This window comes from Arachis hypogaea, chromosome 11 (genome assembly GCF_003086295.3).
Source record: "Arachis hypogaea cultivar Tifrunner chromosome 11, arahy.Tifrunner.gnm2.J5K5, whole genome shotgun sequence".
NCBI lineage: Eukaryota > Viridiplantae > Streptophyta > Magnoliopsida > Fabales > Fabaceae > Arachis > Arachis hypogaea.
In genome coordinates, this window is record NC_092046.1 from 43,368,613 (window position 1) to 43,395,419 (window position 26,807).

A 26,807-nucleotide genomic window follows, 5' to 3' on the forward strand; every position below is an offset into this window, starting at 1 on the left:
CTGTGAACTTTTTTTTAAATTACCTGTAAGTTTTTCTTTAAATAACAATGACCATTCAATTTTTTCTTCCTTTATGCAAATTATTCATCTTCTTCCTTTTCATTGTACAGATACCAAAAAAAAAAAAAACATCTAACAGTGTCCTTTTTAAGCCACTAGTATTGCCCATTGAATTAATTCTAACTATTTAGCATTGTTTTGAAAGCTCAAAATGTTGAGGTCTGAACTATTTTGTATTTCGTGATATATGTTGTGTTGTGCTTCTACGTAGTTGTAATTGCTAATATCTTGACCTTACGGCTATTCAGGCTCACCAGGAATTATGAAGAAACTAGTCAATTTGATTGAAATTATATCTGTCATGGAGGTTGGTTTATGGCACAAAAAATATTTGAATTTTTTTAATGATATTACTTTTGCTGGTCACATGCATTATATTATTTTAGTCTTAAGAAGATATTTACTTCCATGGGTAACTAAGATTTCTATTCCCTTGTATTTTAGTGTGAAAATAAATTGTTATCTTGGTAATAATTTTTCTTTTTTTTTGTCCCTTAAAAGCTAGGTTTTGATACGCTTGATTGGTGCTGATGAGCATATGTATGTATGTAAATCATGTGGATGCAATGAAGTGGATTGAAGACATCAATGTGCTTGATATGATTGTTGAGAAGTTCAGTTCTTCAGTAAGTAGTGTTGGTTTTCTAAAATATCTAACATATGAAAAACCTAGTTGTGGATATGCTACTATGTGGGAGTGGGATATTTTTTCCATTAAAAAAGTATATTGTTTGCAAGAAGATAATATAGATCAAGGTAAAAAGATTTTTGCTTGATTTTTGTTTGACAAGTTCAATCTCTTTGATTTGTATTGTGTTTTAATTTACTAGTCGTTAATCAAATTTGAATAAATGCAGCAATGTAGGAACTAGTTGGGATAATATCAGCAAATCAGGAGAGAGAAATTGGTGAGCTAATTGAAAAGCTATGGAAAAAGTTGACAAAGAGGGTGTAATCACAATCTCAGTAAGTTTTTATATTTGCAACTTGGGTACTTTATTTTTTCTTTAGTTTCTAGTTTCTGTGTCTGATGGTTTTGGATATTTATACCCATGATACTGCATCTGTTCAGCTCTAACTTGAACCTGTTTCAGGATGGCAAAACATTGTACAATGAGTTAGAAGTTGTTGAAAGAATGAAGCTCGACAGGGGATACTAATGAGCGGATATTTTATACGCTTTTTGCCACTATTTTCATATAGTTTTTAGTATGTTTTGTTTAAGTTTTATTAAGTTTTCATAGGTTTTAGTGCAAAATTTAAATTTTTGGATTCCACTTTCAGTTTGTGTATTTTTATACAATTTTAGGTATTTTTTGGCTGAAATTGAGGAGCAGGAGCAAAAGTCTGATTTAGAGACAGAGAAAGCACTGCAGATGTTGTATGGAACTGACCTCCTTGCACTCAAAAGAGCTTTTATGGGGCTACAGAAGTCGACATGGAGCGTTCTCAATGGCAATGGAAAGCTAACATCCAAAGCTTTCCAGCAATGTATAATAGTCCATACTTTGCTGCAGAATTCAAGGCCCAAAACTAGCGTTCAATGCCAGCCTCCTGCCCTTTTCTGGCGTCCAGTATCCAAAGGAGAAGAGACCAGCGTCCAACACCCATAAGGACCCCCTAGCCAGCGTTCAACACCCTAGAGGCCTCCAAGCACGTGGATCTCAATCAAGCTCAGCCCAAACACTCACCAAGTAGACCCCAGAAGTGGATTTTAGCACTAAAAGACTGTTTTACCCTTCTTATGTAATTCTTAGTCATTAGCTTAGTATTTATTTGAGAACTTTTATAGTTTTAGAGGAAGACCTGATACCATATTTTCGAATTCCACATTGTATTTTCTATCAGTATGAGTTTCTAAACCTCATAGGTTGAGGGGAGGAGCTCTGTTGAGTTTTATAGATTAATAAAAGTATTACTGTTTTATTTCAATCCGTGTTTGATTCTCTATTCTAAGATATATCTTTGTTCTTCATCAATATGAATGCGTTGAACCAGAAAAAGTTATCTTATTCTACATGGGTTCAGAGTGAGTCTTTCATCGGACAATAATGAACCACTAGCTTGATTATACATCTCTTAGATGGCTAATCCACGACTTCGTTGGGGACATTTTGAGACATCAGTTCAGCCGAGGTATGGGGAGATTAGAGTCTTTGTGGTAGAGGCTAGAACAAAAGGCACAACATCCTTTGATCCAGAAGATTCGTACTTCTCTGTGGTGTTTTGAGTAGGATCACTAAAGAGAATGAACTGCAGGAGCTTCACCCTCAATTAGAATGGATCTGCACTAACCCTGGGGTTCAGATCTGGAGGAGCATTAGCGATCTTGTAATAAAGACGTTAATCACTTACAGCCTGCCATCGAAGAAATTATTCACGGTTGGAATAGACAGTAAGACCAGATTAATCCAAAAGAACAAAGCATCTCCAAGCCTTAACCATCTTCTTATCATTGCAAACACATCAACCTAGTAACGTTTTATTTATTTTCTTTTCATTCAAATTAAAGAATCAACCAACTTCTCTATCCGTCTGACTAAGATCTACAAGATAACCATAGCTTGCTTCAAATTACAATCCTCGTGGGATCGATCCTGACTCACTTAGGTATTACTTGGACGACGCACTGCACTTGCTAGTTCAGTTGTACGAAGTGTGGGAATTCATGCACCAAGTTTTTGGCGCCGTTGCCGGGGATTGTTCGAGTTTGGACAACTAACGGATTATCTTGTTGCTTAGATTAGGTAATTTCCTTTTCTTTACAGGTTTAGTTTTATTTTATCTGAGTCTTTTAATTTCTTCTTCCTTTTCGAAAAAAATTTCAAAATTTTTTTTTCAAAACCTTTTTTTTTCTTTATTAATCTTTGTTTTTGGTTTGAGTCTTTTGTTTATGTCCTTGTTAAATTTTCGAATTTCTTTGAGTCTTTTTCTAAAAATTTTCAAAAATAGAGTCTTTTGTTTGAGTCTTATGTCAATCTTTAAGTTTGGTATCTTCTTGTGTCTTTTCTTTAAAATTTTCAAAAATTGTGTCTTTGGTTTTCAAAATCTTTAAGTTTGGTGTCCTTTGCACGTTCTTGTTTTCTTTGAATTCTTTAAGTTTTGTTCTTGGTGTTCTTCTTGATCCTCAAAGTGTTCTTGTTTTCCTTTTTATTTAGATCTTAACATTTTTAAGTTTGGTGTCTTTTTGTGTTTTTCTTTCCAATTTTTGAATTCTAGGTGTCTTAGATCTAAAAATTTTAAGCTTGGTGTCTTTTTGTTATTTTTCTCTTTCTTCATTAAATTCAAAAATAAAAAAAATAAAATATCTTTTCTTATCTTTATCTTAATTTTCGAAAATTACAACAAGTTTTTCAAATTTTAATTTCAAAATCATTATCTTATCTTATCTTAGTTTTAAATTTCAAAATTCAAATCTTTTCAAAAATCATATCTTTTTCAAATCTTTATCTTACCTTGTTTTCAAATTCAAAATTAAAAAATTTTAAAATTTAATTTTCAAAAATCTTATCTTATCTTATTTCAAATTTCAAAATCAAATCTTTTTCAAAAATCAAACTTCAAATGTTTTCTTTTAAAATTTGATTCTTTCTTATCTTATCTTTCTTTTAAAATTTAAATTTCAAATCTTTTTAAATTAGAAACTAACTTTTTGATTTTGATTTCAAATCTTTTTAATTTAAAACTTATCTTCTCTTAACTTCCTTATCTTATCTTCCTTACCTAACTTATCTTAGCTTTTCTATCTTATCGTCTTTTAAATTTTAAAATTAAATATTTTACAAATCTTTTCAATTCTTATCTTATCTTGTTGACTTTTTCAAATATTTTCAAAATCAAATCTTTTCTAATCTTCTATCTTATCTTGTTTTCAAATCTTTCTTAATTAGTTAGTTGATTTCTCTTTCTTCTTTTTCAAAACTTCCTAACTAACTCATCTCTCTTCTATTTTTGAAAATATCTTCTTTATTTTTCCTCATCTTTTTCGAAAATCATCATTAAATTTTCAAATCTTTTTAGTTCATTAACCTTTATATGATTAATAAATAAAATAAAAATAAAAATATTTGAATTCTAGTTTCTAATTTTGCTTCTAATTTTCGAATTCTTCCTCCCTTCTAGCCGAATTCTTCTCCTCCTCCCTCTATCTTCATTATTCTTTCTTCCTTTGGATATCTGACCAGGAGCTCCTTATACTGTGACATAGAGACTCCCATTTTTCTTTGTCTCTTATTTATGTATGCAGAGACACCGGAGTCACTATGGGAATACAAGAATTGCGAGACCTCAGGGCTCCTATACATTTGACACTCCTATTGACTCAAATGACTTTAAGGTCAACCTAGACCAGGTTCTGCTGTTACGGCAGAAATGCCAGTTTCATGGACACCCATAGGAAGACCCCAGTAAGTTCATCTCCGACTTCCTGTAGTTCTGTGACACTGTAGAGGTCAATGGAGTGGACCCTGAAGTCCCCAGACTAAAACTCTTCCCATTTGCTCTGAGTGATCAAGCAAATGAATGGTGGCATATGGAACTTAGAGGAAGTGTGAACACCTGGGATAAGGTTATTAACAATTTTTTGAACAGGTTCTCCCCCTCACAGAGATTAACTAAGCTAGTGACCGATGTTCAGACCTTCAGGCAGAAGGGGAGTGAGTCTCTCCATGATGCTTGGGAGAGGTACAAGCTGATGTTCAGGATATGTCCTCCCCATAGGTTCTCAGGATGGGGCAAGACAATGATCTTCTATGAGCAATCTCTGAGATAGCCAGGAAGACAGTAGATCACTTTGAAAATAGCCCTCTGTACTTTATAGAGACACATGAAGAGGCAGATGAGCTCATTGAGATAGCTGCCAATAACCAGCACTTATACTTCTGTGAGGAGACTCCAAATAGGACAAAAGTTCTAGACATGGAGACTGTAGTCGCACCCCCTGATGAGGTTTATAATGCTCCTAGTGATATGAGTGGTAACTACCCTCAAGGAGACACTCTCACCCATAACCGGTGGACACCTGAGCAGGTTAATATTCATCTTACTGAGTTGTTTGAGGAAGTGCATCCCTATAGGGCCCTCACAGAAAGGCTGATGCTCTCTGGGAAGGAGACCTTAAAAGATGGTGAGACAGTAGTCTTCACCAAAGAGGCCGAACCTCAGGAGTCTGCTATTGTGGGACTGAAGGCAATCAAGAACCAGGAGGATCCTGAGAATGCCATTGAGCACACCCCACAGAGGAGAAAGAATCTCGAGTTGAATCTTCTCTGGGTGTGTAAGAGGAGCCTGTCATTACCACAGAGCACGTCCTTACAGAGGTGAAAGAACCTCAAGAGCTACCTTTCCTAGGCATGCAAAAAGAACCAGAAAATGAGTAGTTGGCTCATTTCCCAGCAGCCCTTAAGAAGTTGCAAGTCAATATCTCTGTTGCAAAGGTTTTGGGAAAAAAGACCCCCTATACAGCCTGTCTAAAAGACATTTTTTTAAAAGAAGGACCTAAGGGGAGATAAAATAGAGATACTTACTGAGAAGTACAGTATCCTAATTCAGAATGAGCTGCCAAGGTGCCAGATCTAGGGATCTTTCAGATTCTATGGATTACTGGAAAGATCACTTTTGACAAAGCCCTGTAAGATCTTGGCTTGAGTTTAAATCTGATACCTTCATCTGTGATGAAGAAGCTAAAAATCCAAAAGGCACAAGAAACAAGGATCACCTTGCATAAGGACTAGATGGTGTTCAAGATTCTTAACCCTCCATTACCCATTGACAAGGGAGGCACTTGCATAAAGGATTCAGCATTCAAGCCTCCTCCCTTGGATGAAACCAATTCAATCCTCCTAAGACCAAATGTAAGTTTGGTGTTAGATGTACACTATCCACAAAGGAGGAAGGCCCCAAAAGGAAGATACCTAGGGGTTGGAAAAACAAAAATATCCCTACTGAAGGCTTTTCACCATGGAAGATGGTAATGTTCACTTATCTCATCATGGTATTCACCATGGAAGAGGAAAATGGCACTAAGGGACACCAGCATATTGCTACAAGCCAAACCCTGCCTCATGCAGTAAATGAGATCTTGTCTCTTGAGTGTATTAAGCTAATCCATGAGAGCACAGGAAGGAAGATCCCAGTAAGGAGTAAGGATTTATTCCTCTATGACTATCGTCCTCCTTGAAAGGAGTTGTCTGTCAAGCTAATGACATTAAAGAAGCGCTTGTTAGGAGGCAACCCAACCATAAGTAGAGTATTTCTGTTCTTATTGCTTTTGTTTATTTTCATTTGAGTTTATTTTAGTTTATTTTTAGAGTTTTTCCTTGCTTTTTAATGTTTGTGATCATGTGCAGTAGTTAGAACGGAAATAGAAATAGTCAGAGCTGGAAACAGAACACCCTGAAGCAGAAACTTTGCTAGAGTTGAATGCCAGACACGGAGCCAGAGTGGGCGTTCAACGCCCTCTGGGGAGCAACAAACTGGTGTTGAACGCCAGCCAGGGAGCCAGGCTAGGCGTTCGACGACCAAAAAATAGGGATGTCAACGGGGCAGGGTGGCGGTGGGGGATGCCTCCCTGCTCCCCATCCCCGCCCTTAGATTCGCTCCCCGTCCCCGTTCCCATTTCCTGCCGTGAGGGAATAATGCTCCCCATCCCCATTCCCCACAAGGTCCCATTCCCCGCGGGGATCCCATTCTCCATCTATTTGATAGTTCTAACTAATTATTAATTTCCATATGAATTGAGCTGCAAGTATCCATCTTATACAAAAATAGCAAGATTTTATACAAAAAGTATAAATGACACGATGGTGACTTCTTTCGAAATGACGCAGTGAGGGGACGCAACGACGAGCTAGAGGGCAAAGTAGTGGATGAGGTGAGAGACGCAAAAATAGAGAGGAGAATGGACACAACGACAGAGTTATGAAAGGAACGCCGCAAATAGAAAGCACGACGCGGTGAGGGTGATGGCACGGTGAGGTGTGACGATGCGGTGAGAAGGGAGAGTGGCAAGGAGGTGGCTGCATAGAGGTTGAATAGAGTATGGACAGTTTTAGGGATCTCTGAATTGAAGAGGGGTTATGCAAATGAAGATTAGGAGTTTTCGATTTCTATATGTGTGTGTGTGTGTGTGTGTGTGTGAGAGAGAGAGAGAGAGAGAGAGAGAGAGAGAGAAATGACTAAAAAACATTTATGAGAAATAAACTATTAAGGATAATTCAGTAAATTTATAAATTTTGGGGAATAGGGGGATCCCCACTCGGGTCCTCGCGCCTGCCTCGGGGAAATTTTATCCCCCATCCCCATCTCGCGGAGAAAACTTCCCACAGTCGGATCCCCATTCGGGACAGTCCCCGCAGGGATCCCCACATCTCGGGGAGTTTTGCCATCCCTACAAAAAAGGCAGAAGATCTGGCATTGAACGCCAGGAAGGAGGTTCCTCCTGGGCGTTCAACGGCACAAATGGGTGGCAAGCTGGCGTTCAACCCCAGCTATGGTGCACAAGCTGGGCATTCAACGCCCATAAGTTGGGCAGGGAATTTGAACTCCCTAGCTTCTCAGGTCCCACAGAATCTCCAACTACTTCACCATCCTCCATGAAATAGCAAATAGAAACAAGGGCTATGAGGGAAGAACAACAAAGACAAGGGCGTGACATTGAAGAGATCAAGCACTACATTGGATCTTCAAGGAGGAGTAGTGGTCGCCATCACTAAGGTGGATTCGTTCTCTTAATCCCCTTTTCTTTTATGTTATTTTTATGTTTTCTGTTATGTTTTATTGTCTGTTCTCTTGTTCTTGTTGCTTGATCATCTATGTCTTAAGGCTATAAAATGTTCCATATATCTCTCACCTTACTTAAAAGAAAAATTTTATTTTAAAAGAATTGAGAGATACATGAACTTTGAGTTATATAATAAGAATAGTCAATTATTTTGGTGTGGTGGCATTGCTTTTGTTTTCTAAATGTATGAATGAACAGTGCATAATCGAAGTTGGAATTAAGAATTTTGGCTCTTGAAAGAATGATGAAAAAGGAGAAATATTATTGGTAATTTGAAAAATCCAAAAATTGATTCTTGAGGCAAGAAAAATAGCAAAAAAGCAATAATATATATATATATATATATATATATATATATATATATATATATATATGCTTGCGAAAAAAAAAGAAAAAGAGAGAAATTAAAAGCAGAAAAAGCCAATAGCTCTTTAAACCAAAAGGCAAGAGCAAAAAGACAATAATCCTTTAAACCAAAAGGCAAGGGTAAAATGATCCAAGGCTTTGAGCATCAATAGTTAGGAGGGCCTAAAAGAAATAAAATCATGGCCTAAGCGGCTCAAACAAGCTGTCCCTAACTATATGCTTGTGGTGTGAAGGTGTCAAGTGAAAAGCTTGAGACTGAGCAGTTAAAGTCATGATCCAAAGCAAAAATAGTGTGCTTAAGAACTCTGGACACCTCTATCTGAGGATTCTAGCAAAGCTGAATCAAAATCCGAAAGGGTTCACCCAGTTAAGTGTCTGTGGCATTTATGTATCCAGTGGTAATACTAGAAAACAAAGTGCTTGGGGTCACGGCCAAGACTTTAAAAAGCTGTGTTCAAGAATAAAAAAGAACTAAACTAGGTGAGTCAATAATATCATCTGGATTCTAAGTTCCTAAAGAGACCAACACTTCTGAGTTTCAATGGATAGTGAGATGCCAAAGCTATTCAGAAGCAAAAAGCTACTAAGTCTCGCACATCTAACTGAAACTGAGCTTCATTAGAAACTCTGAGATTCATTGTATCTTACTCTTCTTTTTATCCTACTTTGATTTTAGTTGGTTGGGGACAAGCAATAATTTAAGTTTGGTGTTCTGATGAGCGAATATGTTATACGCTTTTTGGCATCATTTTCATATAGTTTTTAGCATGTTTTGTTTAAGTTTTATTAGGTTTTAGTGCAAAATTTATATTTTTGGATTCTACTTTGAGTTTTTGTATTTTTATGCAATTTCAGATATATTCTGGCTGAAATTGAGGAGTTGGAGCAAAAGTCTAATTCAGAGGTAGAGAAAGCACTGCAGATGTTGTCTAGATTTGACCTCCTTTCACTCGAAAGAGGTTTTCTGGAGCTACAGAAGTCCAAATGGAACATTCTCAATGCCTACAGAAAGGTAACATCCAGTGCTTTCCAAAAATGTATAATAGTCCATACTTTGCTTCAGAATTGAAGGCCCAAAACTGGAATTCAACGCTAGCCTCCTGTCCTTTTCTGGCATCCAGCGCCCAAAGGAGAAGAGGCCTCCTAGCGCATGGATCTCGATCAAGCTCAGCCCAAACACTCACCAAGTGGGCCCCAGAAGTGGATTTTATCACTAAAAGACTGTTTTACCCTTCTTATGTAATGCTTACTCATTAGCTTAGTATTTATTTGATAAATTTTATAGTTTTAGAGGAAGTTCTGATACCATATTTTTGAATTCCACATTGTATTTTCTATCAGTATGAGTTTTAAAACCTCCTAGATTGAGGGGAGGAGCTCTGCTGAGTTTTATGGATTAATAAAAGTATTACTGTTTTATTTCAATCCCTGTTTGATTCTCTATTCTAAGATGTATCCTCGTTCTTCATCAATATGAATGCGTTGAACCGGCACAAGGTTATCTCATTCTACATGGGTTCAGAATGAGTCTTTCATCGGACAATCATGAACCAATAGCTTGATTATGCATCTCTTAGACGGCTAATCCACGACTTCGTTGGGGACTTCTCGAGACATCAGTTCAGCCGAGGTATGGAAAGATTAGAGTTTTTGTGGTAGAGGCTAGAACCAAAGGTGCAGCATCCTCTAATCCAGAAGATTCGACCTTGTCTGTGGCATTTTGAGTAGGATCACTAAAGAGAATGAACTGCAAGAGCTTCACCCTCAATTAGAATGGATCCGCACTAACCCTGGCGTTCAGATCTGGAGGAGCATTAGCGATCTTGTAATAAAGACGTTGATTACTTACAGCCTGCCATAGAAGAAATCATTCACAGTTGGAATAGACAGTAAGACCGGATTAATCCAGAAGAACAAAGCATCTTCAAGCCTTAACCATCTTTTTATCATTGCAAACACATCAACCTAGCTAGTAACGTTTTATTTATTTTCTTTTCATGCGAATTAAACAATCAACTAACTTCTCTATCCGCCTGACTAAGATCTTCAAGATAACCATAGCTTGCTTCAAATCACAATCCTCGTGGGATCGACCCTGACTAACTCGGGTATTACTTGGACGACCCAGTGCACTTGCTGGTTCAGTTGTACGAGGTGTGGAAATTCGTGCACCAGATACATATCTTCATATTTTATAACTAACCAAAAGAACTAGAAATTTGTATGTTGCTTCTCTACCTCTTTTCTTTTAAGTTTAAAGAATAGCTTCTTTTTAACATGTTATATGTAAATTGTGACTACAGGAACTTGAGGATTCACTGATTCTAATCCATGAGAAAAAATCTCGAGTATTGATGCTATAGTTAAAGTATTAGAGTTGGGTTTAAAGGTAAGCAACAACAATTTCCTTTCGCTAGTCTTTTTTTTAGTATTAGCTTTTGTACTATATAATTGGTTGACATTTCTTTGTTATCAGAAACAAAGACCTTTGTTGATTGTTGCGGAGGATGTGGAAAGTGATGCCCTTGCAATTCTCATTCTAAACAAGCTTTGTGCTAGAATAAAGGTTTGTACACTAGCCAAGAGATTTACCTTTTGCATTCAAGTAAGATTTTGGATCCTTTTATGCTTATCTTGTGTGGTGTTTGTTGCATTGGCTCAGGTATGTGCCATCAAAGTGCCTGGTTTTGGTGAAAATAGGAAGTCCGGCCTCCATGATCTTTGTTGTTCTTACAGGAGGTGAAGTAAGTGTTCTGTTATGAAGTTATTACTTATTACTATAAAGTAAAATCCTATGTTAAAAAGCTTATGAATGATACAACTTTTATATCCTTTTAGCTTACCACTGAAGAGCTTGGCATGAATATTGAAAAAGTGCATTCGGAAATGCTTGGCACTTGCAAAAAGGTAACCTTTCTTTCTTGCTGGATTTGTAATATAATTTTAATGGACAACAGAGTTTTGTAAGAGCATGTACACTATAATTCAAAAGCTAGTGTTTAAGCTCAAAATAAAATTCTTTGTTTTTGATTTTAATTGATTTTGACAACTAAAGTTTTTAGTAATCTAGGTGACAATTTCTAAAGATGATACGTTCATTCTTGATGGAGATGGTGACAAGAAAGCAATTGAGGAAACATGTGATCAGGTTTAAGCGGATCTCCTCCTAAATTTGGGGCTACCTTTGTTGGTGTTTACGTTACTTACATTGTATTTTTTTCCTGACTTGATTCTTGTGATCTTTTCAACAAGCAGATTAAGTCAACAATTGAAAATAGCACTTTAGATTATGACAAGAAAAAGTTACAGAAAAGACTCACCAAGCTTTTTGGGAGTGTTGCAGTTTTTACGGTGGGCATATTAAGTTAATCTAGATTTTTAGTGGTCTCATACCTGGTAACATGTTAAAGTTCTACAATGATAATATTAACATAATAAACTTGCCTTTCACATATTGGAGGAGCCAGTGAGGCTGAAGTTGGTGAGAAGAAGGATAGAGTGATAGATGCCTTGAATGCAACCAAGGCCGCCGTACAGGAGGGCATAACCTGGTATGTTATTAGCACTTGCAGTTGTATACTCAATTTCACATCCTAAACCAGACCTGACATAACTACATATTATGTTCTGCACAGGTGGTGGTGTTGCTCTTCTTTATGGTTTTATCTATTTAGTGCTATTTGATACAAGTATCTTAAGTTTAATCAATTATGATGTAAAGAAAATAAGTTATTTAGTAAAGAAAAATGGTGCCACATGTAGTAGTTTAGCAGTTATTTTTTAAAATATCATGTAGAAAATTACAGCAAGTTGAAAATTGCTGCGTCGTTTTAAAGCACCCATTAGAATTGCGACAGTTTTAAACCGCTGCAATTTTTTTAAAAAACCAGTTAAGAAAATAGCAGCGGTTTTACAACCGTCACCAAATCAAGTATCTGATTAGCGACAGTTATACCAGCGGTTGCTGAAAACTACTGCAAAATCTACTGCCCGCGCCACTAATCAGGGCGGTTTACTTGATTGCCGGAATTGTATTTTGAAATAGTTTAAACCGCCTCTAGCCGCAGAAAAAACCGCCACTAAACTCCACCTCTCTTGTAGTGATAACAATACAAAGTGTATATTTGCTGTTAGTGTAATACGTTTTACTTTCTTGAAATATTTTTTTGTGATACGTAAAAATATTACCAAAAAAATTCTAAGTGAACAATAAATATGTAACGTATTATGTGAATAATAAACCCTATTGTAATTAGGTTATAAGTGCATTTAGGTGAAAAAAATAACCAAGGATCTGAGCACTAATATCTAGGACACATGAGATAAAAAGATAAAAAATATTTTTCTAGTTATGTGCTTGTGGTGTTGCTGTGTCAAGGAGAAACTTGGGTGAGTAAATTCGAGGGGTGCTTCATCACCTGATACCTTGAGCCAACTGGTTTGGGAATATCAATTGAAAATCTACACTAAAGATTTGGCTTGAGACAAAACATATAGATTCAAAGATGTGAAATTATCTTCCCCAATACTTTAAAGTTGGTTTATGAGAGAAAAAGGTGCTGAATATTACATTCACAAAAAACTGAAAAGGAAAACTGAGTTGAAGGTTAAAAACTATAAGAAGAATACATATAAAATCTTCCGGAATAGATTTTTGAATATTCAGATTTGAAGTTTGCAAGATCATGTGAGTAACGGAAGCCCATATTTAATCATATAAATCAGTATAAATCACTACAAACTTAATCACATATCAGAATTCTTTTTGTTGCTTGGGGACGAGCAAAGTTTTAAGTTTAGTGTTATGATGTCTTGGCATCTTTAATAGTTTTTTTTAGCATTTCTTTTAATAAATATTAGTAGTTTTCTTAGGTTAATTGTGGTTTTCAAAGATAATCTATTTTGTTTGGAGTTATTTTAGAGTTGTTGTGTGTTAAGAATATTTCTGAGGAAATTCAGACGACGAGAAGAAAATCCAGAAGCAATCAGGGAAGGTGGGACGCCCAATGGCCTATAAGAATGCAAAGGTGGGCACCCATCCCCACAAATGGCGCCCAGCGCCCACACACTAGCGCCCAACGTCCACACATTGGTTCCCAGTGCCCACAACGCCCACGCATTGACACCCAGTACCTTTGTTTGGCACCCAATGCCACTTCCTCATGCCTAACGCCCAAAATTTTCTTCACGTCCAGGGCCTTAACGCCAAGTGCCTAACCTTGATACCTAACACCTTCGAAGAAGAACAAAGTAACAACCACAATGGCATTTAGCACCTAACAAGAAGCACACGCTCGCGCTTGGCGCCCATGATAAGCAACACAATGGTACTTAGCGCCCGTGATCAAAGACCGACCAAAATACTTGGCATTTATTTTAGTAAAAATAACATGGACATTTGACATAGCCCACAAACTCCAAGAATTTATCAAAATTTGATTTCAGTTAATTCAATTTAGAAAGATTATGTTTAGTTTATCTTTTTTTTAGGAAAAGATAAGATTAGTTTTAGTTTTAAATTTAAAAATTAGGTTAGTATAGAGGATATAAATTGATGGGTGGAAATTTAGATTCCACACAAAAACTCACCGGCAAGTGTATCGGGTCGCATCAAGTAATAAAACTCACTTAGAGTGAGGTCGATCCCACATGGATTGATGGATCAAGAAACTTTAGTGAGTGATTAGTCTAGTCAAGCTAGCATTGAAGTGAATTGAGTGAAATTGAAACTAAAAATAAATTACAATTAAATGGAATTCCTATTCTAACTATCTCTTGTGCCTTTGAGTGATGATAATGGGCTTTGCTTGCTTTGGATTTGAAGAGGAGTGGATCCGGATGGCTTGATTTAATTTGCATGGTGAAGCTACTTTGGCCAATTTTCTTGCCAAGTCCTATAGCGCTCAGTTAAGAGCACAAACGTAGTGCTACTTTGCTTCCTTTATTCGCGCCTTGCTTTTCCTCATGGGTCATGCCCGAAAAAATGAAATGAATGAACGGAGCGCTCTCTTGTTTCTCCTTGGCTTTGTTGAGGCGCTCCGTTGCAAAAATCAACGCTACATGCTTTCATTCTATCTTAATTAATAAAGCCAATGCATTGTCCATGATGGTACTAATTAACTAAACACATGCATGCTTTTATTATATTACTTAGTTAATAAAGCCAATTGCATTACGTTAAAGCATTCATTCATTATGGCATTAATGATTTAATGGTTTCATTCATGCACTTCATTAACGCCTTATTGGTATTAATAATATTACATGCATTCTTTCATGAACTTAATTAAACATCCCAATGTATCATTCATTTATTTCAACGTAGCATTCATTCATTCTTATTGGCATAATTAATTAATGTTTCATGCAACATTTCATGCATGCATTCATTGACTAATACCAATTGCTTTAACGTAGCATTCATTTTCCATGCCTAATGCGTTATAATTCATCATGATGGCTTTAATAATTAAATGCATGTCATGGCCTCATGGTCATGGGTCACGCTTTTAAAAGCGTGGCCTAAAATTTCAAAGTGTGCTCAAACTTCAAAGTGTGCCCCCAAAATCCTTTTTCTCTTCTTTTGAGCTGATTTTGTGCTATTTTGCTTCTTTTTCCACTTATTTCCTACAAAATTTATAAAATCAAAAGATCAAGGAAATATACCATTTAAGCACAAAAGCTTTCAATATCTAAGCACAAATCATCAATTTCTTGTATGAAAAAGCATAGAAAAATATGACATGATGACATATCATCACAAATAAGCTGGAGAAGAGCAGTTTTAGCATCCAGCAGTCATTAGCATATTTTCACCTTTTGTTTTTATTTGTTTTCATGAGTCACTAATTTCTCTGTGTTAGGGTTAGGAGCTCTGTTTAATTTTATGGATTGATAATACTTATTTTTTTTATCTTGATTAATGCATTGATACTTCTAAAAAATTGGGTTTCGTTTTATTCTGAATGATTAGAGGTATTGAAAAATATTTTTGGTTTGTTTTGAATTCCTTTATTATCTTGGGAAAGCTATTATTGGGATTAGTTTCAAACTCATTCTCGTAACTTTTTAATTATTTGAGAATAGCTTTGAATGTTATGTGACATTAAATCAGAACTATACTATAATCCTCCTATTGTTAACTAATTGATCAAGGAATTGGCTATTAGCTAGGATGGAGAAAAATTGAATCACCAAGGGATTGGAAGTTGATTAAATACGATTTGTCGTCAATATATCTATGCATGAATCAAGGTAATAAACATGAATGTTTCCTTTCTTGAGAATTGAACATCTCTGAAACCCTAACATCTTCATTCGCTATATATCAATCTCATCATTCATCAGCTTTGTATGATAAATTGTTATTGTTTTAAGTTCGATTATTGCTCTCACAAAAGTTTGTGAATCTAATTAGGGTTTCAAATAAACATTGTTTGCTCAATCCTTTAATCTTCTTGAGAATAATTCCTACCCACCGTAGTATTCCTTGAGTCAATTTGGTGCATGATAAATCACTATTCTATAGTTTATCTTGTGCTAAATTGAGTGGTTTTTATAAAGTCTTTGCACACTTATTCATACAATTTGCACAATTTTACAATTCCTTCCTAATTCTGTTCTATGATTGAAAACTTGCTTCCTACGCCTTTAAATTGTGTATTTTTAATGTCCTTTTATACCATTCGAAGCCGTGATCTGTGCATTAAGTGTTTTCAGGCTATATAGGGTAGGAATGGCTTAAAGAATGGAGAGGAAGCTTGCAAAAATGGAAGGAACATAAGAAATAAAGGAGATGACCAGCAAGGATCGAGGCGTGTGCGTGATTTGGAGATTTTCACCGCGACGCGTGTGCGTACCTGACGCGAACGCGTGACATGCGAAGAAAACCATCGACGCGTACGCGTTACTGACGTGTACGCGTGACGTACGCCACGTGCAGAAATCGCAGAAGACGTTGGGGGCGATTTTGGGCTGAGTTTGGACCCAGTTTTCGGTCCAAAAACACAGACTAGAGCCAGGGGACAAGCAGAGACTCAACACACATTCTCATTCTCATAGTTTTAGTTTTTAGTTTTGAATCTTAGAGAAAAAATACTACTTCCTCTAGGGTTCTTCACATTCATAGATTTCTAGTTTTATGCTTTTGATTTGGATATTGAGAAGAGTTACTACCTCCATTAAAGTTTCCATCATTCTAGTTTGTTTCCTTATTTTCTTACTCTTTTAATCACCCATTTACCCTGTTCAGAATTACATATGGATATTTTTTATTTTGGAATTTATTAATGCAAAGAGTTCTTTTTACCTTTAATTAATTTCCTTTTATTATTTATTTGAACTTTCATGTCTTCTTTTCTTTCCCGTTTATCGTTTATAAAAATGGCATTCATGTCAATGGAGTAAACTCCCAACTTGACTTGGGAGTTGATTGAAAGGAGACCCTTGAGTTGGAATACTCAAGTGTTAAGTGGTAATTGGAAGTTGTTGGCCGGCTCTCTAGTCACTAACGCTAATTCTTCCATAGGAGAGGATTAGGACTTGTGAATTAGAGTTGGCTCAATTACTTGACTTTCCTTTATTCGGTAAGGGTTAACTAAGTAAAAACAACAACCTCTTACTATTGCATTTGAAAAATTTCAACAAGGATAGAACTTCTGATTAATCCTCTCCCAGTCAAGGCTTCTTTATTTCAATTACACAAAACCTCTTGTTAAGTTTCATTACTTTAATTTATAATCGTTTATTTTTATGTTCTCCAACTCTAAAATTTCTCGAAAAAATTCCTAACCAATAAATAGCACTCTTTTGTCAACTCGTTGGGAGACGATCTGGGAATTTTACTCCTAGTATTTTATTCTTAAATTGTGACAACCCTTTTTAAATTGATAAGCGGAATTTTTGTCGGTTAAGAACTGTACTTGCAACGCTGTTCTTATTATAAATTCTTAATCGGCAATTTTTCGACCGTCAATTTTTGGTGCCATTATCGAGGAGTTGCAATAGTGTGCTAAATTATTGGTTGGTGTAAATATTTTTAATTTTACATATTTGCATATTTTATTTTATTTTATTACCATGAGCTATATGTTTCTTTCATTGAATGACGCGTTCACTACCTGATCCGAGATTAGCCGCGTTTGATCCTGAAATTGAAAGAACTATTTCACGTATTAGGCGAGCTCGGCGTCGGTTAGCTTCTGAGGGTGGTGAAGTGGTTACTACCAATTCACCAGTCTTATCTGAGAGCGAATCTGAAGTGCCATTTAAGGAAGAAACAAGCTCCTCTTCTACTAATTCTGTTGATTTACATGCAGGTAATATGGCGGAGCCCAGAAGGATTACTCTTCAGGAAGCAGGAGCTCTAGACTTTACACTGCAATCGTATCAAGCGCGTCACCCAAATCTAGATGCAGATTTTGAACTAAAGACTGCGCTAATCAACTTACTACCTAAGTTTCATGGCTTACCTGCTCAAGAGCCTATTAAGCACCTCAGGGATTTTCAGACAGCATGCTCAACTACTAGGCGTCATGGTACGGATGAAACTACTATTTGGTTATATGCCTTTCCGTTTTCTCTTGAGGGAAAGGCAAGTGAGTGGTTCTACACTCAACCTGAAGCAGTCGTTACTAATTGGGATCTGCTCAGAAGGGAGTTCCTGGACAAATACTTTCCAGCTGAAGTTACAGATTGACTGAGGAAAGAAATTTCCTGCATTATCCAAGGCAAGTCAGAGACTCTCTACGAATATTAGGAACGCTTCAGGAATCTCCTAAACTCATGTCCCCACCACAAGATTGACCAGTTGGTGTTGATTAGCTACTTCACACAAGGCATGAAGCCTCAGGATAAGATTACATTAGATGCTGCGAGTAATGGCTCTCTAAAGAAGTACAAGATGGCAACAGAAGCGTGGCAGCTGATCGCCGATCTAACTGAGTCTACCCGGAATGCCAGGCACAGAAACAACCATCCCAAGGCTATTGTGGAGGTTTCCTCTAGTAGTGACACTGCTGCTCTCACACAGACTCCGGGAGAGATGACCAACATACTGAAGCAGCTACTGCTGAATCAACAACAACCTCAGCCTCCCCCACAACAACAGTGTTAACAGTTGGTTTCTCGAAGAGTGTGCAGAATATGTGCCTACTATACTCATTACACTGATGAGTGTCCATAGCTCCAACAAGAAGACAACACCTTGGCATCTACCTATAATTTCTACGACCGCCCGAATCAAGGATACTATCAATAAGGCAACAATTATAACCAAGGTGGGAACCACAATTCTGGTTGGCAAGACAACTACAACCAGGGGTGGAGAGACAACTCTAACCAGGGATGGAGGGATAATTCCAATCAAGGATGGAGGGACAACTATAACCGAGGAGGCAGAGACAATGATGGAAATCAGAGGTGGAACAACAACAATAATCAGTAGAACCGGTATCAGCAGAACCCTCCTTACCAACAGCAAAACCAAGGCCAGCCTTACCGAGCACCACACCTAAGGTAGTCCCAAGTGCCTCAGAACAGCCAACAGCAGACCCCTCAAATCACTTACCCCCCTTCCTCTTCTAATGATGAGATGCTTCGCTCTCTTGTGCAAGGACAACATGACATTTAGAATACATTTAACACTATTATAAACGGTCTGAACGCTACTTTCCAAGCGCTCGTCTCCCAGATGGATTCACTATCTACCCCCAACAATCAACCTTCAAGCTCCAGTACAATTCCTTCTCAACCTTTACCCAACCCCAAAGGTGGAAGCAATGCCATCACTTTGAGGTCTGGAACCACACTGCAAGAGAGAAATCATGAGGAGCCAAGCTCAAAGGAAGACATTCAAGTTGAAGACATTGTTGAGGTAGAGGATGTTGAAAAGGAAGATGAAGTATAAGACATGGTTGAAGAAGAAGCAGCTCAACCAGGGAATGGAGCACCAAAGGAAAATGAAGTTACAAGAGAAGCGATTCCTATTCCCTTCCCACGCCTTGCTAGGAAGTCCAGAAAGCAGATGGAGCTCAATCCCAAGATGGTGGAGATCTTCAAAAAGGTTGAGGTAACCATTCCCCTTTTTGATGCCATTCGCCAGGTACCTAAATATGCGAAGTTTCTAAAAGATTTATACATGAATAAAGATAAAATACAAGATTTAGAAACTATTCCTCTAGGTAGCTCTATTTCTGCTTTAATGGGTGATTGATAAACCACTATTTTATGGTTTATCTTGTGCTAATTTGAGTGGTTTTTATCAAGTCTTTGCACACTTATTCATACAATTTGCATGATTTTACAATTCCTTCCCAATTCTGTTCTATGGTTGAAAACTTGCTTCCTAAGACTTTAAATTGTGTATTTTAATTCCCCTTTATACCATTCGATGCCGTGATCTGTGTGTTAAGTATTTTCAGGCTTTATAGGGCAGGAATGGCTTAGAGGATGGAGAGGAGGCTTGCAAAAATGGAAGGAACACAAGAAACTAAGGAGACAACCAGCGAGGAGCGACGCGCACACATGGCTCACGCGTGCGCGTGATTTGGAGATTTTCATGGCGACGCATGCGCGCACCTGACGCGTACGCGTGAAACGCGTGAGGCACACGTACGTGTGACCTTGCGAAAGTTCAATCGACGCGTACGCATGGACGACACGTACGCGTGACAGAGCCACGTGCTGTACGTTTCAGAATTTGCTGGGGGCAATTTTTGGGCTCCTTTTGGCCCAGTTCCAAGCCCGAAAAATACAAATTAGAGGCTGCAGAATGGGGGAACCATTGATTCATTGATTCACATAATTTTAGGTTTTAGATGTAGATTTTTAGAGGGAGAAGATCTCTCCTCTCTCTAGGTTTTAGGATTTTAGGTTTAGCTTTTCTTAATTTCAGAATTCTACCTTGCTTCAATTTTGGTTCCTTCTACTTTAATTGTTCTAGTACTTTGGTTTACTTATTCCTCTTGTTGATTTGTTTATTTCCATAATTTGGTTTATAAATTCTCATGTTAGATTTGATTTCTCTATTTAATATAATTTGAGGTATTTCATATTTATGATTGCTTTCTTAAATTTATATTATTGATGCTTGCAATTGGTTGTTTGGATTTAATATTCCTTATTGCTTTTCTATGCTTTTATGTTATGCCTCCCAAGTGTTTAATAAAATGCTTGGTTGGATTTTAGTGTAGATTTCTCTCCTTTTGGCTTTGGTTGAGTAATTAGAGACTCTTGAGTTATCAAACTCCTTTGTTGATTGATAATTGAAAGTTGCTAGTTGATTTGGATCCCTCTAAAGCTAGTATTTCCTTAGGAGTTGACTAGGACTTGAGGAATTAAATTGATTTATCCACTTGACTTTCCTTTATAGTTAGAGGTTAACTAAGTGGGATCAATGAACAATTCTCATCACAATTGATAAGGAAAACTAGGATAGGACTTCTAATTTTCATACCTTGCCAAGAGCTCTCTTAATTATTAATTTACTTTCTTGTCATTTATATTCCTTGTTCAACCTTTCAAAAATCCAAAAAAGATACTTTTCCATAACCAATAGTAACATGCCTCCCTGCAATTCCTTGAGAGACGACCCGAGGTTTGAATACTTCGGTTTAATTTTATTGGGTTTGTTTTAGTGACAACCAAATTTTTGTATGAAAGGATTCTTGTTGGTTTAGAAACTATACTTGCAACAGGAATTTATTGTGAATTCTTTACTAGCAAAAATCCGTTCGTCAGTGATATACCGGAAAAATGTAGTGATCAGGGTCCATGCATGGTTACTATTACTATAGAGGGTGTAAAATTTTCTAACTGCATGTGTGATTTAGGTGCGTGTGTGAGTATTATTCCATTATCTGTATATGATTCTTTGAGGCTCCCTCCTTTAAAAAGGTCGGTGATAGGAATTTCTGAGGACGTGCTGGTGAGCATTAAGGGGCTAACATTCCCTATTGACTTCTATATTTTGGAGATGCCCCCTAATGACTCAGAAAAACCATCTTCCATCCTCCTTGGAAGGCCATTTCTGAAGGCTTCAAGGTTCAAATTGGACGCCTTCTCAGGAACTTACTCTTTTGAGATAGATGGCCGAGCAGTGAGTTTCAACCTGAATGAAGCTATGAAGCACCCTCTGGAAGATCATTCCATCTTCTAGTGCAACATCATGATGAGACTGTAACTGCAGTCCACCAGGAAGAAGTAGAAGAGCTGCACATGGATCAAGGTGCAAGTGTGGAGAAATCCTCTGAGCTTACTAAAGATACCTTGTCACCATCAATGGCTCTAGATGATCAAGTGCCTAGCCATGAGTAGAAAATGGAGTTAAAACCCCTTCTACCCCACCTCAAGTATGATTACCTTGAGGATAATCAGAAGCTCCCAGTTATTATTGCAAGGGAACTCACTTCCCAACAGGAGGAGCAGTTGCTTAGTGTGCTGAGAAGACACAAGAAAGCAATTGGGTGGAGCTTGGCGGATATAGCAGGCATCAGCCCTCAAGTTTGTGAGCACAGGATATTTTCAGAAGAGGGAGCAAGGCCTGTTCGTCAACCTCAAAGGCGGCTGAATCCCACCATTCTAGAGGTTGTCAAGAAGGAAGTGACCAGGTTGCTTGAAGCTGACATCATCTACCCCATCTCAGATAGTGAATGGGTTAGCCCAATACAGGTGGTGCCCAAGAAGTCTGGAGTCACAATAGTGAAAAATGAGCATGGAGAGCTCCTGACAACTAGAGTGCGGAACTCCTGGAGGGTGTACATTTATTACAGGCGCCTCAACCAGGCTACTCGCAAGGATCACTACCCCCTGCCCTTCATCGATCAGATGCTTGATCGCCTGTCAGGTAAATCACACTACTATTTTCTAGATGGTTACACTGGCTATTTTCAAATTTATATAGCTCCTGAAGATCAGGAGAAGACTACTTTTACATGTCTCTTTGGAACGTATGCATATAAGAGGATGCCTTTTGGCTTATCTAATGCACCGGCTACTTTCTAAAGATGCATGATGAGTGTTTTCTCAGATCTTATTAAGAATTGTATGGAAGTTTTCATGGATGACTTTAGTGTGTATGGTGATTCATTTAACCTTTTCTTGGATAGTTTAGCTAGAGTATTAGATCGGTGTGTTAGTTTAAACCTTGTATTAAATTTTGAAAAATATCATTTTATGGTAAAACAAGGTATTGTTCTAGGACATGTTGTTTCTAATACTGGTATTTCTGTCGATCCAGCAAAGGTATATGTGATTTCTGGTTTACCTTACCCCTCCTCCTTGAGGGAAGTCTGTTCGTTCTTTGGTCATGCAGGTTTCTACCGGAGATTTATCAAGGACTTCAGTAAGGTAGCATTGCCTTTATCCCGAATGCTGCAGAAGGATGTTGAGTTCGAGCTGAGTGAGGACTGCATGAATATGTTTGATAAGCTGAAGATCGCCCTGACTCAAGCTCCGATTGTGAGAGGACTCGACTGTAGCCAGCCATTTGAGATTATGTGTAACGCCTCCAACCATGAAGTAGGAGCGGCACTGGCTTAGCGCGAAGGTAAGGACCCTTTTGTAATTTCATATGCTTCTAAAACCTTAGATGCTGCTCAGTCTAATTATACTACCATTGAAAAAGAGCTTCTGGCTATTATTTTTGCTTTGGATAAATTCTGAGCCTATTTACTTGGTACTAAGGTGGTAGTATACTCAGACCATGCAGCTCTAAAATATTTGTTAGTTAAAAAAGAGTCCAAACCATGGCTAATACGTTGGATATTGTTGCTGCAAGAATTTGATTTAGAAATTAAAGATAGGAGTGGTTCCCAGAAATTAGTGGTGGACCACTTGAGTCGCCTAGAGCACGTTAAGAATGAATCCACTCCTATCAATGATGCTTTCCTATTTGATAGCTTGCACTCAATATCTGAGGTAGTTCCTTGGTATGCACTTATAGCTAATTATTTAGTCAGTCATACCTTCCCTCCCAATTTTACTAAGCATCAAAGGGACAAGATGAAAAGCGAGTCCAAATATTATATATGGGATGACCCATATTTATGGAGGTGTGGTACTGACCAGATAATTAGAAGGTGTATGCTTCAATCAGAATTCCAGTCAATTTTAGAGGCCTGCCACTCCTCTGAGAATGGTGGACATTTTGGTCTTCAAAGAACAGCTAGAAAAATTTTAGACTGTGGATTCTGGTGGCCCACTCTTTTTAAGGATGCCACTGGCTTCTGTAAATCTTGTTCCCCATGCTAAAGGTTTGGAAATATATCCAAGAGGGATGAGATGCCCCAGCAACTGATGTTGTTCTGTGAAAGTTTTTATGTTTGGGGCATTGAGTTCATGGGTCCATTTCCAAACTCTAGTGGTTTCTTATACATACTGTTAGCTGTTGATTATGTCTCTAAATGGGTGGAAGCAATTCCTACCCGTACTGATGATGCTAACAATGTTATCTGTCGCTTTGGATCACCACGAGCAATCGTGAGTGATCAAGGCACTCATTTTTGTAACAGGAGATTAACAGGTCTACTAAAGAAACATAGCATTGTTCACAAGGTAGCAACGGCTTACCATCCTCAGACCAATGGGCAAGCCAAGGTGTCTAACAGAGAGATAAAGCGCATATTGGAGAAGATAGTCAAGCCTCATAGGAAGGACTGGAGCACCAGACTTGTTGATGCATTCTGGGCTTATCCGACAGCATACAAGACACCCATTGGAATGAGTCCATTTCGCCTGGTCTATGGAAAAGCCTGTCACCTTCCAGTGGAGGTGGAGCACAAAGCTTTCTGGGCGGTACGAGAATGCAACATGGGATTTGAGAAAGCCGGTGCTAAAAGGAAGCTGCAACTAGCAGAACTAGAGAACCTTCGACTCGAAGCATATGACAACTCCAGGCTATACAAAGAAATGGTGAAGGCTGTGCATGACAAGCATATCAAGAGAAGAGAGTTCAGACCTGGGGAGCTAGTTCTCCTTTACAACTCCAGAATGAGGCTCATGCTAGGCAAGTTGCGATCAAGATGGGAAGGTCCCTATAGAATAAAGAAGGCAGAGCCATATGGAGTCTTCCACCTGAGTCATCCCTCAATCTCCAAATTCATCAAGTTCAATGGCCACCGCTTGAAGCTATATCATCGTGAGAAGATGAAGGACAATAAAGAGCTAGAGGTCTTCCTCTTGAAGGATCCACCAACAGAAGAAGATTGAGCTTGTGGACCGTCCAACTTAAGGACGTAAAAGTAATGTGTTAGGTGGGAGACAACCCACCATGGTATGATCATCCCTTTTCATTCCTAGTTTTATTTTATTTTGTTTTTATCAGTGTTCATTCATAATTTCTGCATAATCACCTGCATTCTGCATAAAAAAAATGCATTCAACGCGCAAGCATCTAGGACGCGCACGCGTCACTTGTGATTGCGAAAGGAATAGGAATTGAATAGAGAGTTGCGCGGGAGTGGTGAAGGAAGTGTGCTTTGCGCACAAGCAAGCCCACGCGTACGCGTCCCTGATGCATGCGCGTCGCTTGCGCTTTTAGCAACCCACGCGTAAGCGTCCCTGACGCGTACGCATGACCCTACAAATCGGCGTAAATAGCGTGCTGAACAGAGAGTTGTGTTGACCTCGCGCTGGAACTGTGCTCTAGGCACAAATTTACCCACGCGTACGCGCCCGTGACGTGTCCGTATCAGTTTCACTATGTGTCTATCAACGCGTGCGCATACCTGACGCGCACGCGTCGTATATCTTTTTGGTTCTCATGCATTTCAACCCGAGAGTTGTGCGTGCGCGGGGCTGCCTTCGCGCGATTGGCACAACACATGTTACGCGTATGCGTCCCAGACGCTTATGCGTCGCTTACATTTTACGCGACCCACGCGTACGCGTGCGCCGCATGATTAACCCAGTACGCCGCGCAGATTTCAATTATTCCCTCCCCCAATCCTAATTCTTTTTCATTCCTAATTCTTTCTTGTTTCTTCTTCCTTCTTTCTTCCTTATTCCTTTTTACTATCTACTACTTTCTTTCTCCCTTTTTCATCTTCTTCCCCAGGTTTCTTTCTTCCCTCTCCTCTACTCTTTCCTTTTTCTTTTAATTATTGCATTTATTTTTTTTTCTTCTCAATTTTTCTTTTAGCTTAGTTATTTATGGTTTCTTTTTCTTTCTTTTCTCATGCATTTTTTATGTTGGTGTTGGAGCTTTATTTGGGTAATACCTTATTATCATTGAGCTTGCAGATATTATAAGGAGTGATTTGACAATTGATATGTTATTTTGGCTCTTATATACATTTGCATTCATTATTTTCATTCCTATTTTAACTTGCACATCAAGTGTTTGTGAAAAAGCTTTTATGGCATTTTGAACTCTATTTTATTTTACTCTTACACTTTAATGCCTCTTTTTCACAACACTTGTACTCCACATGTATTTGGAATTATCATTCACAATTGTCATCATAAAAGTGCTCTTTAATTTGGCACATTTAATAATTGATGCTTGAGTTATGCTCTCATGCTTATTTCTTGCATGCTTTTACCCTCTTGCATCTAATTCTTATGAATTGCCTTCTTGCTCTTAATTGATGTCATACCTACAAGTTGTAGCTACCATGTATTTAAGCTATCATCTTTTCTTTGGCATTTATTATCACTTGGAATTTCTTCCTTCTGGTTCTTTAGTTATCTATATTTAACATTCTCCATCTTTCTTTCTTCCTTAGGCATGGGTATCAAGAAAGGAAAAGAGAAGGCCACTGACAAAACACCGGCAAGGAGAGGAACCAAGAGAGCACCGGCTAAGGCGCCACCATCTACCAGCGTCACGCCACCTACAAAGCAGGTGAAGGGATCATTAAAGTTGATGAAGCAGAGAAAGCCTTTTCCGCACGGGACTCCACACGGTTCACTAACCGTTATTGCGAACAGATGTTCCCCATCCTAGCCAAGAGGAACTACAACAATGAGTATCTACTCATTTTCCTAACACACTTTGTTGATTTTATGGAGCCCCGGATTGAGAGGAGACAGTGGGGATTTTGAGGAGGCAGCCACGAGAGGTCAACCTATCATGGGTAGTTGAATTCTACTCCAACTTCTACTTGCCTACTCTGCAGACTGTCTATGTCTGTCAGCAACAAGTCCCTGTCTCTGAGAGTGCCATACAGCGAGCACTGGATCTTCCACCTAGTCCAGAGGGATTGGATGCATATCAAGAAGCCTCTCTTAAGCGCTAGATGTATCAGTTTGACTGGGATAGTGTCCTTGGAGTTATAGCCCAACCTTGCAGCACCTGGATCTATGGGCAGCATCGGTCAAAACCCAAGAGCATCTCAGCCTAATCACTTACCTTGGAGGCTCGCGTGTGGTCATAGATTATGTCCCACTATATCTTTCCGAGCACTCACGAGTCCACCTTCACAGTGGACATGGCTGTTCTCATCTGGTGCATCCTGATAGAGCAACCTTTCAACCTGCCCCGACTCATCCAGCAGGCAATGGGGCACGTACAGATTGTAGGTAACCTGCCTTTCCCCGCTTTGGTTTCAGATTTAGTCTCTACAGCAGGTGTGTCCTATCGAACAGGAGACACGAAGGTTAT

General features: G+C 38.2%; 1 pseudogene; it reads left to right on the top strand.

Moving 5' to 3' along the window:
• Nucleotides 1-972: 972 nt before the first annotated feature.
• On the top strand, nucleotides 973-26,442 carry LOC112721301 (chaperonin CPN60-2, mitochondrial-like; annotated as a pseudogene).
• Nucleotides 26,443-26,807: the final 365 nt, after the last annotated feature.